The following is an 11,238-nucleotide window of genomic DNA, read 5'->3' as shown; positions in this document are numbered from 1 at the left end:
CAGATGTGGGAGCGGGAGGAGGAGGAGGCAGGGCCAGCACAGCCGGGAATGAAAACTAAACTCACCGCAGCCTCCCCGAGCCAGCAGACCATGGGCTGCCAAGAGGGGATGGACACCCGCAGGGGACAGGGCTCCCAAAACAGCCAGGGACAGGGATGCTGGGGGGAGAGGGGAGAGACACCAACAATCCTCCACCTCTGCCGGCTCTATTACCCCACTCATTTGTCTTTTTTCTGTCCAAAGGCACATTTTGCTCCCAGTTTTGGTCACTCTCTTCATCCTGGCTGACACATCAGGCATAGCCTCATGGCTCTCCACCCCCATCTTTGCTCACCACTCTCTGCCCATCTGTCCGTCCTGCCCATTTGTCCATCTACCCAGACATCCAGCCACCTCCTGACTTCAGAGCCCCGTTTCTCCCAGCCCCGCAGCCCCCTGAGCCCTGTGGCTCTCCAGACGGGGCTCCTGACTTGGGCTGTGCCAGGGAAGCAGTGCCAGGGTGTCCCGAGAGCAGAGGGCAGGCGAGGGCTCTGTCCTGTGGCTTCCAAAGGTCTCTGTGCCAAGGAGAAACCATCCGTGGAGGATTCAGAAGTGCAGGCAGATCATTGAGATCACTGAGGTCGTTGGGATCATTGACATCATTGGGATCATTTGGGTCATTGGGACCATGGAGATCATTGAGATCCTTGGGATCACTGGGATTGTTGAGATCATGAAGATTATTCAGATCACTGGGATCATGCATCAAGCTCAAGAAGCCCCTGACCTGGGGGGGGGTGGGTGGTCACCCTGGAGGGGTGGTCTTATTTAAAACTTGCAAAGGTGTATCAAATCAAGGTCTATAAAATTAACACAGTACGTGTAAATTGGATCCCCAAGGGATTATCTGGCAGGTCCTACCCTGTGGTGGGAATCGGAGGCTCAGTGCTGCTGGAGTGGCACCAGGGAAGCCTTAGTACTGCTGCTGGGACAGCCCCCGGGGGCATGAAGCTGCGGGGGTCCCAGGTGGGGGGGCAGGGCCTTGGGCAGAGCTGGATGTGATGGAAGGATGGGCATGGAAAGTCTGGCAGCTGGGAGTGGGCATCGGCTGGGGACATGGTGGCCTGGAGCAGGATATGCCAGATGGTTGGCGGGGGCACCACTGCGGCAGCACCATCCTGTGCCAGCACCGGCCCTGCTGTGGGGCTGCCCAAGCACCGAAGAGGGCAGGAGTGTGAATGCTGAAGCAGCAGCGAGGAACTTGGCTCTCTGCGCAGAGCTCAGGTCCCTCCTAGGGCTTGGGTCCCTGCAGTGGAGGCAAAGCTGCCTTTGCTCTTCTCCCTGGGCTGGGCAGCCCAGACACCCCTGTGATGGGCACTGCGGGGTGAGCGCAGCCTGAGGGCCATGCTCCACGCTTGCCTCCCACCGCCATCCCCTGGGAGGGTGTCAGCGGGCTCCTATAGACCTGGAAGAGGACTGGGGTGCCCATGCCACACTGGTCGCCTGTCCATCCACCCCGGCACACACATCTATCCATCTCCCGACTGCCAAACCTGTGCATCCCTCCTGCCCGCACATGCACATTTATCTGCCCATTTTGCTGCCCTCCTCCTCTTGCTGTAGCAGTGCCTGAGTCACCAATCCCAGTTTGTGAACTGGGAAGAGCCAAGACAGTGCCTGGGTGCGTGCTGGGCTAGGAGGCGGGTGACTGCTCCTGCAGGCAGATGGGGCAGGAGCCTGGCAAAGGGCAGCATTGGGACTAGTGGCCATGGGCTCCTGAGCAGGTTGTGCATGCACACATATGTGCATGGGCATGTAATGCATGCACACGCACATGCATGTGCATGTACATGCATGCACATGCTGCATCCTGCTTCCTGTGCCAGCTGGACAGAAAAAGCCACTTTCCAGGGCATGCAGGGCAGCACAGGTGCCCAGTCATACTGGGGCTGCACGGGGGCTGCACTGGGGCTGTACTGGGGCTCCACCAGGGATGTACTGAGGCTGCACCAGGACTGTACTGGGGCTGCACCATGGCTGTACTGGCGCTGCACTGGGGCTGCACTGGAGTCAAGGTGACAGGCTGGGTGGCAGGAGCGGGGAGGTCTCGGTGTCCCCCCAGAGCCATCCCCTGCATAGCTGCCCCAGAGCAGGGGAAACTTCTGGAGGGAGGGGAGGAGGAGGGGAAGAGAGGGGTGGAGGGGGCTACGCCTGTGTTTTCTTCCCTGGCACCTCGTCAAGGGATGAGGTAGCGCTTTCCGGTAATTGAGGCAAGGCCCATGGAAATGCCTCGGTGAGGCAGGAAACCCGGGAGGAGAGCAAAGAACCGGAGCTGGGAAGTGAGCACCGGAGCCTGGCCGGCACACCAAGCCTGGGTTCTGCCAGGGGGCAAAACAAACCCGGGGCCAGGCCGGGCTGGTGTCTCCCATGCTGGCACCCCGTGCTGCTCCCGGGGCCAGCATCGGTGCTGTCTCCCCCGCAGCCACTGGCCAGGCATGGGCAGCCTGTCCCTTTCTGCCCAGTTTGTTCCTCCAAAGGCAGGCAGCATCTCCTGGGGAGAGCAAAGCAGGGAGATGGTCCTTCCTGTGCCAGGACGGGCAATCTTCATCACTATCATCATCATCATCATCACCTGCCATCACCAGGTGTGACTATGAGGGATGGAAAGGCAGGTGGCATGGCCGGCGCAAACGAGTCCGAAGGAAGGTGCCACAACCAGACCAAGGTCTTCACAACCTTGATGCCAAGGGGTTCTCATGGGCAAGGGGGTGCTGGTGCCTGCAGCCCCCCTCTCTCACTGCGCCGGCACACCAGGAGCAGGGAGGGAGCACGCCCAGCCTGGGAAGGGCCAGCTCGCTTCCTTCTCATAGCATAGCCCCTGCAGCTGGCGGGAAGGGCTCTGGCCAAGGCCAAGGGCACAGCAGCCAGCAGGCAGGCGGGGGGGGGGGACCGGCCAGTTTATGAATGTTCCCATTGTCGGCCATCCCACCCGTCCCCGCTGCTCCTTGAAGAGCTGCCACCCCCTTGGCATCTGCTGGGTCCCCCTGAGCACCTGCCCTGGCCAGTGTCCCCCTGTGCCCCATCCCACCATGCTCAACTGCTGTGCCGAGGTGGCCCAGTGCTGCGCTGGGGTGGCTTTTTGGGTTGGCAGTCCCCTCTCAGGCTTCCCATGGAAGCCACGGGGCAATGGAAAGCACCAGAGCGCGGGGGCCAGCTGCAGTTGTTTCGCACGTGGCTTGGGCCAGGCTGTCTGCAAACCGCCCGTGCCTCAGTTTCCCCACAGTTCCCATGCTGCAGGTGTTGGGGGGGGCTGTTCTGGGCAAAGGGTGCTGAGCCCCGCAAAGCTGCCTGTGCTGCCCCCCAAGTGCACACACACCCTGCGGGCTGTATGGGTGCTGAGCGGAGCTTGGGGTGCTCATGGGGACAAGCTGGCCTGTGGGTTCAGCATTTTGCTAGGTGAGCAGCCAGCCTCATCCAGCTGGTACCCCCCTGGCCATGACCCCTCCTGGCTGTGATCCACCTGGTCCAGCCATGACCCCAAAGCCATGATCCATCTGGTTCGTCTGCGACCCTCCAGCCGTGACCCACCTGGTCTGGCCATCACTCCCTGGCTGTGACTTCCCCCAGCCATGAATCCCCCAGCCATGATCCACCTGGGCCCCCAGCACAGGGCTGATGCTGGGAGAGGGGCAGCCCCACACACACATATGTGCTCTTGCACACACACACATGCTCTTTCATGCACACACACACATACACGCTCTTGCACACGCACACATGCTCTTGCACACACATTTGCACACACACAGAGTGAACCACAGCCATGTGCAGACCTGTGCAACCACCCTTTCCTGCCAAACATGCCCTGCTCATGCACATGCATGCACATCCGCACACATGTGTGCACACGCCCCAGCCCCTGACTTCCCCAGGAAACTGCAGCAGCGCACAGCACCTTCGCCGGTCTCACTGGACCTTTCATCTCCCCGGGCCTGAGGCCACGCCATCTTCCTTCCCAGCCTCTCCCCTTCCCCTGCCCGGCTCCAGCCGCTGGCACAGCAGAGGACAAATGCTCAGTGGGGCCCCTTGTCCCAGCCCAGGGGTCTCTACTGCCATGGAGGAGGATGAGGATGCACAGGGGGACAGTGCTGGGGCCAGCTGATGTGGGGCTGCCGTTTTACATGTGGTGGTGCGTTACACCCGCACGCTGCCTGTCCCGACCCTGAACCCTCGCCGGCTGGGCATCTGGAAAGCATTAGCCAGCCAGGATGGTGCATTAGCCGCTAACGAGGGGAGGACGTGAGTGTTGCTGTGGGCGCCAAGGCTCCCGCCACCACTCAGCGAATATTTCCTGAACTGGGTCAGCTGGAGTTCTCCAGGAAAGGAAAATAAACCTGGCAAGAGGGCCCAAACAGGGGGCATGGGGATGGGGAGACCTCTGCATCATCCCAGCCAGGGGGATCAGGACTGCTATGTTCGTCCCAGTGCCCAGATGCACCCTTGTCTCTGCCTCCATCACTTTCTAGTGACAGTGCCCATCAAGGTGGCCTTAATTTGCTGGTAAAGCCATCATGGGTGGTGTTTATGCTGCCCATCCGCTGGCCTCTGTGCTGGATCCCCAGGGACCCCCACCTGAGATCGTCCTTCCTCCATGGCCAATGGCCTCAGACACATGGGGATGAAGGAGCCAGGATGGCTGCCAGAAAGGGGGGCTGCCGTTTCCCTGGGATTTTTGCCACCCCTTGGGGCTCTGGGGGCTTAAACCCAGAAAAATCCCATCACACAGTTGTGTGCTTAGAGGAACCATTTCTCCCTTCTTGTATCCAAGACCTGCACAGAGCCCTGCTGCAGCATGACCCTGCCACAGCATCACCCCACCACCGCTGATCCACCCAGCCCTGGCCTCTCCCTGGAGCACCCATGGGTGCTGCTGTGGGTGGTCACCTGCCTCTCCCACCCTCTGCATGGGTACAGCCGGGGCAGCCTGAGGGCAGCGCGCACTCAGGGCTCCCTTTTGGCAGCGCTGCTGGGTGAGGCCAGAGGGATTTGGGCTGCTCTGAATTCCCCCAGGATCTTACACCCAGATGCCTGGGACCCAGGCAGGGGGGAGAAGCCCCTGCAGAGCTGCTTCCCACCAGCATCCTCAGCCACTGGCTGGCCCCAGCCATTCCCCAGGAAGGGAAATGGAGGATTTGAAAGGAAAATGGATCTTTCCAGCCTCCCATGTCCCAGGGACCCCATGATCCTTCCCTGCTTAGTAGAGACGGTAGCGTGGTGTGAAGGAGGGGGCTCCTGTGAGCCTCCAGCTACAGCTCCAAGACTGATGTTTCAGATCCTGATAACCGTGAGCGATGCAAAAAGGATGAGCAAAATGCAAAACGATGTAGCAAAGTGACTGCAGCCAGGGAGCTGAGCAGCGTAGGAAGGATCTTTAGCCTCTTCCCTGCAATCTCGGCCGCCGTTAGTAATGCGATGCAGGCAAGAGCCGTGTCGGGGACATTGTCTTGACAGCAGCCGTCCCTGAGCACTTTTAAACACGTCCTTTGCTTTGGGCTCAGCATCCCACCCCGTGCGCAGTGGGAGGGATGGCTGGGAGTGGGTTGGAAGTGTCTCATACCCCCACAGCAGCCGAGCCTGGCCCCACCGGTTCTGCTTCAGGTGCTGGGGTTGGAGGGGGCTTTGGGGGGAGGGAAGGTGCCTGGATGAGGCTTCCCTGTCCCCCAGGCAGTGTCACCCTGGGGTGTCCTGGGTCGGCCCTGGCTTCTCTGGGGATGGGTGTTATCAGGGTGAGGGCACACTTCATGGGAAAACCATGTCGTGGGAGGATGCCTTAAAAATTTCCCGTGAAGCTGCTTTCTCTTAGCTCCCCCTTCACACTTTCGGATTTTCAAGCCGATGTTTTACTGCTAGCAGTTTTGGCAGAAACTGTTCTTTCCCTGCCAGAAAACTGAAGAGAAACCCCAAATAAGAGTATTTCCATCCAAAGCTGCTGCTGCTGTTCTTCATAAAGCCTCTCATGAATGGGAAAGCCATTTCTCACCCCACGACGCTCTCTGGGCAGGCACCACTCCATCCCTCAGCCGCCAGCACCACCAGCAGTAGGATCTCTGGTGCCAAGGGGCTCACCCCGCAAAGCTCAAGTGGCTCTTGGGGGTCCAGGTGGGCAGTGAGGGGACGGGAGGGAGGGACGCTGCCACAGCCCTGGGGAAGGTGAGTCCAGTTTGCTCCCTGGCGTGCAGTGGGAGGGCTGGCTTGTTGTGGGATGGCTCCTGAAAAGTGATGGCTAACGCTAAGACAAAGAGCCAAATGTGTTTTTCTTCTTAAACAGGGGTGTAATGTAGGATGAGGTGTGCAGGGGCTTGTAAGGAGGGAGAGCTGTGGCTCCATCCATCAGGGATTGCTCCCTGCTCCAGAAGAGGAGGGCAGCAGCAGAGCAGATGCTCCCTCCATCATTTCTCACCCTTCCCAGCTGCTGCCTGCTCGCTGCCCCCTCCCCAGCCCTGTGTCCCAGCACTGTCTGTCCCCCGCCGCGTTACAGCCCTTCAGGAGTGCAGCGACTCCGGCGCTGACAGTGAGCAGGGCTCCTCGTCCACAGAAAGCTTTTAGCCTGGGACACGGGGGCTGCAGGCGCATTAGCACAGCAGTCCCCCCTGCTGTGCCAGGGGCAGACGAGGCTTCAGTTCACAGCAGCAAACACCCCCGGCTCTGCCACCAGGAAAATGCCTTCAGCCCATCCCAGCATCACTGCAGATGGGAGCGAGGGGGTCATTTTGTTCATGCCAGGGGTGCCAGGCATCCCTGGGGTGTGAGAAAGCAGCCCCAGCCTGTGGGAATGGCTGACTGTGGCTGGAGGAGCTGGGGACCGAGAGTTTGATCCTTTGTCCTCATGGCTGGCTCTGCCCAGTGCTGGTCTCGGTGTCTTTTGCGGAGCTGCTAGCAAAAAACATGGAGCCAGCCTGGCCCCGTGCCCACGAAGGTAAAAGCAACCCCAAGATCCTGGCTGGGGTGAGATGAGGGTGGCTGGGCACCTCCATGGCTTTGCACTGTCCTGGGGGATGCTCAAACATCCACCTGTTCTCACCTCACCTCATCTCATCAGGCTCGAGCATCCCTCAGGGCCTGGGGGATGCCTGGGTGGTTGGGAAGAGGGAGGTGAGGTGAGAGTGGAACCGGACCTTGGCTGCCCACCATGGGAGGCTGCAGCAGCGTTGGCACAGTCTGCTGTCCTCCCTGGGGAGCTGACAGCCCCCAGGAGCATTCCCGGGGTCTTGAAAGGCAGCTCTGCCTCCGCAGAGGAGCTCCACAACCTGCCCTCAGCTGCCACAAAGGGGTGCTGGGGGGTGGGGGGGTTCCTCTCCCTGTCCCCAGCCCTGTGTGCACATGCATGCACAGACCCCGCAGCATGGGGGGTCTCTGGGCTAGTTGGGGGGACCCCGTCATGCCAGAGCTGGGGAAGGGTGGAAGTGTGGATGCATTTCCTATGCACACAGCCAGCACCCCCCGGGTCCCATCCAGCCTCCCTGAGCTTGGAGGAGCCAGGTCCTGCCCATGGGTACACAGCGAAGCCACAGCTGACCCCAGACATCAGGGCAGAAAGCTCCCAAGGCTGGGCAGCCTGGGGCTGGCAGGAACCAGCGTATCCCTGGGAGCATGGCTGGGCCAGGATGCCCTCAGAGCAGCCGGCTGCCTGCAGGACAGTGCCACCAAGCCGGTCTCTGCCTGTGCCACACGTGTTGTTGGTCAGGATGGAGCATCACCTAGAATCAGGATGGGGCTGTCACAGCTTCAGGTCTGGGGTCTTTGGTCCTTCAAGGAGAGGGGGGCACAGAGGCGCTGCATTCAGGAAAATCATTAGAATCATGGAAGGGTTTGGGTTGGAAGGGACCTTAAAGCCCATCCAGTTCCAGCCCCTGCCACAGGCAGGGACACTTTCCACCAGACCAGGTTGCTCCAAGCCCTGTCCAACCTGGCCTTGGACACTGCCAGGGGTGGTGAAAAGCAAACCCTCAGGTTTAGTCTGAGCTGGGCTTAGGGTCTGGCCTTTTCAGGACCCACTAGGGTGGGCTGCAGCAGCAGCTGGGGTGGGAGTGATGCCGCAGGTAACCTGCAGTCCCCAGGCTGTCCTTCACCTGGCCTTGGGTCTCCGGCCACTGGTGGCTCATTGTGCTGGCACAGTGTGGGCTGGCAGCAGCGGGGAAGAGCATGGCTGCAGGCGCAGCTCCCTGGGCAGTGCAGCACGAGCATTGCCACGTCATATCACATTACATTGTACTTTATTGCTCATTGTGTCGCAGGAATAATTTAAGTCGCTTTTCTCATCTGGGACTGCAGAAAACCCTGTCTCGCTCTTGAACTAATGAAGCGTCTGGGATCAGTGACTCAAAATGCTTAAAACACTTCAGTCCAGCATTTCTTAAATTTAAAAGTCAGATTTGTGCATTTGAAATTGATTTTTCACTTGAAAGCTTACTTTGCTTCTACATATGTGAATGTTAAAATCTCCTGGAGATGCTGAATCTGACCCAAAACATTTCCTTCTAGTCAAGTAACAGCTCAGCCTGAAACTTCTGCTCTCACAAGCACAGAAACCAGCAGCACCTCCAGGACCATCCCAACCCAGGGCTTTTTATTTCAGCTGGATGCTTGTGCACACCCGGACTTAGCAGCGGCTAGCCGGCTGGGCGATGCCCTGCCCGCAGGCATGAGCAAAAGTTTCACTCTGTGGCACAGCCACAGCCCTGCAGCATCCCCGACAGGTCCCTCCTGCCTGGCCTGTGCTGCTCCTCTGGCTGCTGCCCCCCTAGTTGCTGCCCCCTGCCTCTGCCCGAGCCCCATGGCCCCTCGGCCCCAGCTCTGCGCCCCCCCAGCAGCCCCCATGCCATGCCATGCCATGCCATGCCATGCCAACCCATTCCCTCCCATCCCATCTCATCCCACCTTGTCCCACCCCATGCCAGCCTATGCCAGCCCAGGGGCCCCTAAACCCCCTGGTGAGGAATCAGTACCCTACTGTGTTCCCTCCTCTCTTCTGGCACTCCTGGGGTGAGGAAAAACCCCAGACATTGGGGGCACACACCAATGTGGCTGGGGCAGCCCCTGGGACAGGCTGCCACACCAGGGACCCCCTCACCAGCTCACAGCCCCTTCCACTGCAGTCACCCCTGGCCCCCCCAGCTCTGCAGAGCCCAGCCAGCGGACAGAGCTGGGGGGCTGTGTGGGCTCACCAGGGGCCTCACACCTACCCCACTGCCAAAGAAAATATTTACCCGGCGCTGAAATGAGCTGGGCTGTGTTCCCAGGGCTGGGTGACCCTTGGTGGCCCCTCCAGTGCTGGGGACTGGGGGCGGAGGGGGGGGGGGCACAGCGGGATGCTGGCTCTTGCTCAAGCCTGAACTGTTTCCATGGGACTGTAGGGGAAGAGTTAAATACCTGTCAGCCCCTCCTTGGCATGCCTCAGTAAATTCTGGCTAGTGGGACCCGTATGTGCCTGGCGCTGGGGGGGGCCTGGGTGCTGCTGGGTGTAATGGGGGGGGGGCTGGGAGAGGTGCGGGGGGTGTGCCCAGACCACCACACAGCAGGTCCCCAATATCCATCTGCCTCTGAGCAGTGGGGACTGGGTCCTGGGGCTGTCCCATTGCCCCCAAGGCAGCCCCTCTCCCTTCGGCCTGGCGGCCAGCCGGGACCCCCCGGCCGGGACAGTCCCCCCTCCCGAAGAAAAATAGTCGCTGTTGACTCAGGTGCCAGCGCTGAGCGCGGCGGCGCTGGGGCTTGGCCGCGGTTTTATAGCCTGTCCCCAGCGGAACGGCTGTTTGTTTTATTTGTCCTTTTCTTACAGCCTTTCACCCCAGGAGGGTCGGGGCGAGGCTCTGGGAGGGCCGCAGGGAGATCTGGCCCCGGCCTCCGTCACTGCCTCCTCTCCCGCTTCTTCCCTCTCCCAGCAGCATCCCACTGCCACAAATCCAAACCAGACCAATTTCGCAGGGGGGAAGCAGGGCTTTGCCCCCCATTCCCGCTGCGGAGCTGGCTTTGGGGTGCCCTCAGCCAGCGGGGACTGCGGTGGGAGAGGGTGTCCCTGGGGTGGGATGGCTGATTTATGCTCAGTCTTCCCATGGGTGTTTTCCCTCCTCTCCCTCCCGAGAGCCCACACCTCACATTCTTGGGATGCCCCCAGGCAGCCCCTTATCACTCTGGTATGCCGGCCAGCCCACATTCCTTCGGGCAAGGAGCGAGCTGCCTCCCACATCTCCTCCTGGTCCTGGCTCCTGCCCCTCCACCAGCGCAGCTGGACACGCGCGGGGCTCAGAGCCACGCCAGCAGGCGTCACGGGTGGGGGGCAACCCACGGGGCAAGGCGGGGAGAGCTTTGCCCCCAGGACGATGATGCTTGCCCCCCAGTTGCAGCGACGGCCACCCCTCCCTCCCCGAGAGCAGGGCATGAGCTTTGTTGGCACATTGCACACTTTCACTGATTTCCCTGATTTTCTTCATTTGCTTCTGCTTCCCCTGAAGGTTCCCTTTTGCAGATGGCCACCACCCCGGGGGAACATGTCTTGGGACCTGGAAAGAGGAACCGGATGGGGCTCTGCCCCTGGATGCTGCCCACACGGAGGCTGAGGGCAGAGGGCCATGGAGCAGGCAGCCTCTTCGTGCCTGGCACCCTGTGAGCAGCTGATCCAGCCGGGACAGTGAGCTCCGCTGCTGCCCGCCCCACCGCTTTGAGGAAGCTCGTGGGTCCCTGCAGCTTGGCTGGCCGGGGGCAGGCAGGGTGCAAGCTGCGGGCGGGTGGGGATGCTGAGCAGGCATGGGAACTAATGCCTCACTTCAAACATGTCTGCCGGGCTCCTGAGCTTCTGCAGGGCTTGGGAGCTGGGGCAAGGTGGACTGTTGGCCTTGAGGACATGTCCAGAGGGTGGGACGAGGTTTTGCGGCTGATCGGGAGATGGGTGCAGGTTTCCAATGGCTCTTTGAAAGGGACTCGACATAACCCATCGTCTTGGGCACCAGCAAGCCTGGACTGGGTCTGTGCACCATGCTGGAGGAGAGCTCCCTGGCTTTGCTTGCAAGCCTGACCTGACTCCACCCTTCCCAAGACCCCTGATGGAGAAACACCCTCCATCCTGGCAGGAGCAGGCTCTGCTTGGGCAGGGCTTGCCGTGTTATGGAGCTGGGCTGGCTGCTCTAGCCTGGACCTTGCATCTTCTGGATCATGTTGCTGCACACCATGGGGGTGTGTTTGCACCAGGGATGCAGAGCAAAGGGT

Source organism: Falco rusticolus, chromosome 1, assembly GCF_015220075.1.
Source record: "Falco rusticolus isolate bFalRus1 chromosome 1, bFalRus1.pri, whole genome shotgun sequence".
Classification (NCBI taxonomy): domain Eukaryota; kingdom Metazoa; phylum Chordata; class Aves; order Falconiformes; family Falconidae; genus Falco; species Falco rusticolus.
This window is presented reverse-complemented; position numbering follows the sequence as displayed.